This window comes from Adiantum capillus-veneris, chromosome 22, assembly GCF_014529385.1.
Source record: "Adiantum capillus-veneris isolate H3 chromosome 22, ASM1452938v2, whole genome shotgun sequence".
NCBI lineage: Eukaryota > Viridiplantae > Streptophyta > Polypodiopsida > Polypodiales > Pteridaceae > Adiantum > Adiantum capillus-veneris.
The window spans coordinates 50,755,484-50,763,367 of NC_140952.1; the positions used below are offsets into that span (position 1 = coordinate 50,755,484).

At 36.3% G+C, this 7,884-nt stretch overlaps 1 pseudogene; it reads right to left on the reverse strand.

Moving 5' to 3' along the window:
• Positions 1–1,103: 1,103 nt before the first annotated feature.
• On the reverse strand, positions 1,104–2,563 carry LOC147429341 (uncharacterized; annotated as a pseudogene).
• Between the last annotated feature and the right edge of the window lie 5,321 nt (positions 2,564–7,884).

Genomic DNA, 7,884 nt, shown 5'->3' on the forward strand with positions numbered 1-7,884 from the left:
AACTTCATGGGCCTGCTCTTGTAAGCACAGCATTCAAGGTGATGTGCTATGGGATTTTCCCCAAGATTGCATGCAGCTTGTGGACTAGAAAATTACCTCAGGAGCTCGCTTCTTGTTGCAAATGAGCAAGGTGTGGCACTCATGCAGCTCCAAATGCAGCTTAATGTAGCTAAATGATCCCAGGTGGGGTGCGCGTGCTCAAGGAGTAGAGAGTGTACATGTTCGAAGAGAAGAGGGTGGTTACTACAATCATCCTTGAAGCAGCCAAGCTTGCATAGTAGAAGCTCTAAGCACAATAGACTTTGAGCACGCACGCGAGAGAGAGAGAGAGAGAGAGAGAGAGAGAGAGAGAGAGAGAGAGAGGAGAGAGGAGAGAGAGAGAGAGAGAGAGAGAGAGAGAGAGAGAGAGAGAGAGAGAGAGAGAGAGAGAGAGAGAGAGAGAGAGAGGCGGGGGGTCGTGGGCACGGTGTTTGAAACTGCCAACTACTCATGAAACAAAGTGGGTGCGTGAAGGCTGAATTTTTTAGTATAACATTTTTTAGAATATAAATTTGGACGTCTGAAATATGGCACTAGTGACCACACCCCCAATGTCATGCTATGCTATTTAATTATATGACATATATAGCTTTCCACCTATTCATGCTTTCACCCACATAGATACTAAATCTCCCAAAGTGTTCTCTACCACCCAAGGCACATGAACAAACATTTGCAACTTCCTTGTTTTGAAAAATGAGAGAACCTCTTGTAAACAGCAAAGTGCATACTGCAAGTCATTGACAACAAAAGAAAGTATAAAAGAATATATGACTAGGATAAGCTATCAAGTAGAAATCAAAATAATCTTTATTTTAACTTCATCATGATCACTCTCTTCATCTTCATCAACACTGTCCCAGTCCACTTTTTGCTTTTCCTTCACATTGGCTCTTCCATAAATGTCAAACGACATAATATGATCTTCTCATGATATGAGAGAAATCAATAGTGCAAATGGCATAAAAAATACTAATCGCTTAGTACTTAAGCAACCATAACTCAAAAGATGCAAGAATGTTTATGCATGAATGTTTATCTTGAAGCTTCTTATTTCCCTTTTCCTACAAATCTCCAGGTCCACTTTGCACTCTTTCATGTTGAACTTCTTTTTCTAGCCCTCTACCATGTGTGACATGGAGCTCCTTCTCTCTTTCAAGGATATGACCTTTGTCCAAGTCAATCCACCATGGACAATTTTCTACCTCCCAAGGAGTTAGATTATTCATCTCCACTAGATACATGCATGATGTCTTTTCTTTCAAATCCACCCACTTACGAGAACATATTGGTATAGCATGAATATGACCTTGCTCTTTCATAGCAGTAAGATATCTGTATCAAGAATGTATTTGCTCATTGATTGGCTATGTATTAAAAACAACGTTTTCTTGTTTGCACCAAAAGATATCAAACTTGTAAACCAAACGTTGTCCCGCTTTCTGCATTAATTTTGGAAATATTTGTGCTTTGTTAAGCACTCCTTTATCACCCCACAATACTCAAGAGGAAACAAGAGTTTCTTCTTTTCTAATTTGACCTCCATATAATAGTCAACAAGAGTGAAAGCCTCAGGCGGCAACAACAATTTTCTAGGAATATTGGCAAAGTCTTTCAAAATTGTGTCTGCAATCTTACTAACCTTATAATTATCTGCAAATACAACTACAAAAAAATAAATAAAGGAGAGAGGAAAAGAGCATGTCTCAAGAGAGAACAAACTATTAAGGTATCTCCTTACCTTCTATACATATGATCTCCCCTTGATAACTCAAATAAATGTTTAGTTGCCTTATTTTCTTCCAATAGAGATAGCCACAATATCTTCGCATCAATAGAAGCATCAGACAATGCAATAAGATTTAACTTCTCCAATGTAGCAACACTGTCACTATCCCATTTGAGTGCCAAAACTTTTCCTTTCCATTCATCTCCATGTTGTGGATCAACAATACTAAGAGTCTATATAGAATTATACAATTTGTCACAATTTACATACATAATAATATTGAAACAAGTTTTCATAAAAGAAAGAGCTCTCACCTTTCCAATCATGTCCCCATATCGATATGCAATATCTTCACTTTCTTTTTGCTCAAGTTTGATGAGCTCTTTCCCAGTCATGGTTTTCCTTTGTTGATCCAGTTTTTTGGTAAGTGCCATTGTCCTTTGCACCTTTCACAACATAGCTAATGAGTTTATAAGATAGAAACCGCCCTGAAAAAAAAAACAACTTACATTGTACACTAACTTTGCCAAACATCTTTGTGTTAGTGGAGACCACGGCTCTGCACCTTTTGACATCTTCTTTCTTATTTGAGAAATAACCTTTTGGTCATTGTCAGGAAGATCCATCATGTAAGAGTGATATCTACCTCACATATGGTCTTGCAATTCATAATCTCATCTTGTAATGATGTGGGAACAAGAGCATGTGTATTCAAACTACATGGAAGCAAAGATAAATTTAATAATCAAAGAATTATCTAATAACAAAAACAAAATTTAATACTTACTAATTCATTTGTTAAAGAGTTGAGAGCAAGGCAATCTCTAAAACTTTGCAAGAATCAATGATGGTACATAAAACCCTTTGATGCTTTTCTCTAGTGCAAGAAAAACGTTCTTTAATTGCACTTCTCCATGCTATCAATCTACAATTGCCATCCCAAACATAGAAAATTATATTAGAAAGAAGTGTGAGATGAGGATTACTTCTAATCTCTTGCTCAAACTCATGATTGATATCTTTCCAGATTGGATCCCACTCTCCAATAATTTTTGGGGTCAATAAGCACTCTTCACGGGAGCAAGACCATATAGAGACAATAAATGCCCCTTTTTCTACCACATAACCCTCTTTAATGTTGTTTTCAAGACACTAATTTCATTCCTTTACCCTCTAACTTCTGGGTGGCACTTCAATCTACAAAAGAAAAATTGGTGGACACTCATAACAAGACAACAACCTTGTCTTATTGAGAATATCCTCCCCCTTGCACAAATAAAGCTCTATTTCCTTGTTTTTTTCAATCCCCACCTCTGACCTAGCAACAAATGGAACAATAGCAAGGTCTTGTTCTTGAGTCCCAAACTCCACCAGAATTTTATCCTCACATTATTGCGTGACTATCTCCTCTTGAAATTGACACTCAACTTCTCCAACAAAATCTTCATCATCATGTATTTCCATCTCAACAATGTTATCCAATAGTTGACCTGCCTTCATGAAGCCTTTGGTTTTTCTTGAAGAACTTGGTTTTTTTAAATGCTTCAGTGAGTCAGTAGTTTTTATGGAATTGCAAAAAATACATATAAAAATCAAGAAAATATATTCAAATGAATGATCTAATAAACTAATCTTATAAATTTGCTTGTCAAATTTTATTTAGCCAAAAACAATCAAAAAGATATTTAATGATGTTGAAGTTTACTGACTGAAAGAAAACAACCTGAGCAAAACTAAAAAATATATACAACTTCTAGTTAAATCATACTAAACCACTGAATCCTCTCCAGGAGAAAGCTCATGAATCTTTCTTCCTAAAACAAGGCACATCAACGTGCCCTACTTCATAAAGAAAGTTTGTTATAAAATACAAAAAAAAAATCTTTTTATTGATGTTCAAGCTTCTTGGCTTTAAAACACTTCTTGTCAAATTTTATTAGTCAATAGAAAAATATATCACTAATTGTTTGTTGAAACAAGGCACGTCGGCGTGCCCTATTTTGAGAGTGAAGTTAGTTACAAAAAACAATCAAAACAATATTTAATGATGTTCGAGGTTACCGTTCGAAAGAAACAAACTTAAGCAAAACTAGTTTGATCACATTAAACCAATGTATGCTTTCAAAAAAGAAAGCTTATGAAATTATATTGCCCCTGTCCTCTACTTACAGCTTGATAACACTAGTAGAGAAAATTAAAACCAAGTTCTCCTTGCATACTTGAATATGCCGGTGCAAAGGAAGATATTCAAAAAGGTGAAGCTTGGTTTTTTACTAGTGGGACACACACATGACCAAATTGACCAAATGTTTAGCAGGTTCTCGGTCAAGTTGGCAAAGAAAAGCGCATTTGACCTTCCACAAATCTGTGTCTTGCTGGAAGATGCCTATGTTCCCAAGCCCTCCATTAAAATTGTGGAAGAAACATATGATTTTAGGTATTTTTTGATTGGTGCCGCCACTAAATGCCATCATTTTCACATCTCAATGATCATAGTTTTCAGCATCAATTTAGAATCAAGCAGGTAGAGGAACAAACTCTCATGGGGTGTAAAAAATACTCAAACTCTAAAGATTGGTTTCCAGCGGAGGGCTTGAAGTTCTTATTGTTTGTTCCTAAATTCAAAGAGCAAAGTTCATGTTGCTCTTTACAACAAGTGAGACACAAGAAGCTGAGAGGGAAAACCGCCCTATTGATCCTCTACACTGCCTAAATGAGATCAAGGAGACAATACATGGTGCACATGTGTATTTCCCAGCAAGCTCTCTAGAATGGTGGGAGAGTTTTTACACAAAGTAGGTGAAGTTGGTTGAAGAGCTCAAGGATGACATGTTTCAACTTGAACATGCACTTGCGTGGTACCATGGTGTTCTTTGCGAAAGGAGTGGTAATGTTGTGGCTAGTGGTGTAAACAATGTGCAGATTTTAGCAAATTTGTTATCTCTTATTCATGGGGAAACAAGGGAGATGTATGTTGGCCCAAGGAAGGCACAAAACGTCAACAACAGGAGATAGAAATGTGGGAAGGAGATGTAAATGAGATAAAAGAGGGCACAATGATTGAAGTTCTTGCCACAAACAATGAAAATGATCATCCCTTTTGGCTTGAAAAAGTCACAAAAGTTTTCAGAGAGCACGATGTATTGAATGGCATGGAAGTGCATTGGTACCGAACAACTGCAAAAGATCCATTGAAAGGAAAATATGATCCTAAGATGGTGAAACCAAGCAAAGGGAAAAAAATCAAAAAGTTCTCGTCGTGTGGACACACTTAATCTAGAGGATGTGGAAATCCTTGTGTATGGGTTTGACTTTAAGAAACCTGGTCACTTACGCAGAACAACCATTGAGATGTTGAAGCAAAGGTCAAAGATCTCTCCTAGACATTACAAGGGGAATTTTTCTCCTTTTCAATTATTGTAAATTGTTTTGTCTTGATTTATTAATGAAGTGTGAAGGTTTTGGAATCCCTCAAATCTATTGATTTTTTTTTAAATTTTTATTTTCAATGCTTATGTGAATCTATAATGTCTAAAAGTGGGTATTTTTTTTAAAAAATTGAAGTAAGTCATAAAATAATATGGTATCTTTTCAAATAATCTTGGCTTTTTATCATTTTTTTGGAAAATTGGACTTGAGTTGTCGTTTGGATGATTTTGTTGTCATTTTTCATAACTTATTGTTTAGAGCATTGCAAACCATAAAAGTCAATTAGACTCCTAACTATTTGAGTCTTTCTACAGCTTCATCTGGGGCATAATGAATGCCAACCATAATCTTATGAGCACGTTCCAGATAATCAAATTGTTCATCAAGATCTATGCACAATAAGAGAATTCCTTCTAGTGTCTTTCTATACATTTTTTCTGCTTAGGGATTTCACCTCTTAAACATGTAAGTTACCACGTGAGTTCAAATGAATGGGTTTTTTAATTGCCAAAAATTAAAGATTTTAACATGATTATATTAACAAAAAGAGTTTTAAATTTGATTTTAGAAAAAACCCCGTAAGCTTTTGAAGAAAAAGGGTTCATTTTGTTACCTCCTGAAGCATGTAAGTAAAGGGGTTTTTTTAATACCCTTTGAATGCATGTTATATGAATAGTTTCTTAAAGGTGCACTCCTTGAGTTTTCCTCCTAGTAATTGATGCACAACAGCTTGTCCTATCATTTTTGGTGTAATAGGCAAGAAAAAATTGAATCCAATTGTTCAAGTTCAATAGTGTAACGATTTTTTGGCAACTATCCAGGGATCAACTCAAGAGAAGACAAGTAGGCATTTTGTGGATCATCATCAACCCTACTAGTTTTTCACCCCTGATCACTCTCAACAGATTGTCAAATAATCTGACATGAGCTGTACATTTTCTAATAACAACCATAAAGTGAAACTCAAGAAGAATGATGGACCACCTAACAGTTCTTCCCATATTATAGGGTTTATTTACTAGATATAGGAGAGCCTGGTGGTCTAAAAAAAGGGTGAACTTATTAGGTAGAGATAATGCTTGAATTTATTCACATCATATATCATTCCCAATCCTTCTCTTTCAATGGTTGTATAATTCCTTTGCATCATATTGAGCTATCTATTGGCATAGAAAATGGAGAAGTCCATGGCTCCCTCACTTGATTGTGCCAAGATGCATCCAATAGCAAAGGTTGAAGCATCCACATGAGCATGGAATATTTTATTTTACTATGGTGCTTTTAGGATGGGGGTGAAGATCATAGCTTTTTTTAGTTTTTGAAATGATGTTTTACACTCCTTCATCCATTTGAAATCATTGACCAATCCATAGAGTGGTTTAATCACAATCACATACATGTATATAAACTCTTGAAAATAATACCCACAATGTCCAATAAACAATTGCATATCCCTTACTATGATTGGTCTAACCATATCAAAGGATATCCCATTTTTTGACACTGTGTCAATATTTTTCCTTTTCATACCATAAATACACACTTTTTAGGGGTTGAGTACATCTCAAAGTGATACTTCTCAAAATATTTCTAGAGATGTTTCAAACAATTTTTTGTTAAGAAGAAATGAACAGAGAGTTCATCCATATACACTTCTAGAAATATCCGTAGATATTCTCTAAAGACATGACAGAGGATCCAACTACTTGCCTACTAAAATAACGAGTTTCACATGAAAATTCGTACTTGAGGATGTCATTTTCAAGTATGCTTGTACTGATAATATCATTGTTCATAGAGGAGAGCTAGATGTAGATGAAGCTCGTGATTTTTTTGCTTGTTTGGGCATCAAACTTGCTCTTACTGTAACACATACTCATGAAGGAAATGGGAAGTGTGAAAGACGACATCTGCCTATTATTAAAGCTTTGGCAAAGGTGTGTCAAGGGAATACTAGTAATTGGCCTAAACTTCTACCTTTTTCTTTATAGGCTAATCAATCTACACATAGTTCTATTACACATCATGACTATAGAGGAAGAAGTTATGTTTTGGATAGTGTTTCCATGGGGAACATGTTTATGTGTGAGTTCTTGGGTGGGCTTTTTTGTGCAAAGGTGTGTGCCTACAAATCCCCAAGTGTATGTTTTCTTGCCTGATGACCATGTGGGTGTGCCGTTTGATTAGATGATTTGTACAGAATGTTTGATCAGTGGCGAAGCCTTGATGGTGTTTCTCTCACGTTGTTTCCCTTGCCCCTCCTTCTCTACTTCTTTTGCTTGTGTCACCGTGCTGATGTAGTTGTGTATGTACCCCGAGCCCCTTCTTTGTGTGCATAATGGAAGTGAGAGTGTGTTTTTGTGTGCAGCAGCAGTGTGTGGCTCAAAACGAGAAGTGAAATTCTTGGGTATCTGAGTGTGTGCGTGTTTATATGTAGGTGTGTGTGCAGGCAGTGGTCTGCCAATGTGTGCGTGTTTATATGTAGGTGTGTGTGCAGGCAGTGGTTTGCCAATGTGTGTCGTGAGTTTTAAAGGTGTATAGAAGATTTGCCTGCTTTGGGTATTTCTCAACTTTAGAGATGTCAAGAAGACATTGAATAAGAAAAAGTAAAGCTTAAGGAGGCACATTTGGAGTACTAGGTAACATTTGATGAGAAGCATAGGCTACGGCATCATGCTACCAAAGAT